The following is a 266-nucleotide window of genomic DNA, read 5'->3' as shown; positions in this document are numbered from 1 at the left end:
ATATATATATATATATATATATATATATATATATATGTGTGTGTGTGTGTGTGTGTGTGTGTGTGTGTGCTGCTGCTCCTACAACTGCTGCTGTTGCCGCTGCTGCAGCTGCTGCCGCTGCTACTCCTGGTGCTGCTGCTGCTGCTGCTGCTGCCGCTGCTGTTGCTGCTGCTGCTGCTATTGCTGCTACTGCTACTGTTCCTCCTGCTCCTACAACTGCTGTTGTTTCTGCTTCTGCTACTGCTGCACCAGCAGCAGCAGCAGCA

The 266-nt window shown here is 50.4% G+C and overlaps 1 protein-coding gene across 1 annotated transcript in view; it reads right to left on the bottom strand.

The window, feature by feature from the left end:
- Positions 1 to 266, bottom strand: part of EMH_0045750 (uncharacterized protein) — a gene marked incomplete at both ends in the record, with an annotated part of 5,153 nt that overhangs the window by 563 nt on the left and 4,324 nt on the right. The gene's annotated exons all lie outside the window — the stretch shown is intronic.

This window comes from Eimeria mitis, genomic scaffold (genome assembly GCF_000499745.2).
Source record: "Eimeria mitis Houghton genomic scaffold, Emh_scaff1913, whole genome shotgun sequence".
Classification (NCBI taxonomy): domain Eukaryota; phylum Apicomplexa; class Conoidasida; order Eucoccidiorida; family Eimeriidae; genus Eimeria; species Eimeria mitis.
The sequence above is the reverse complement of the archived record's forward strand: the minus strand, read 5'-3'. Positions and strand labels throughout refer to the sequence as shown.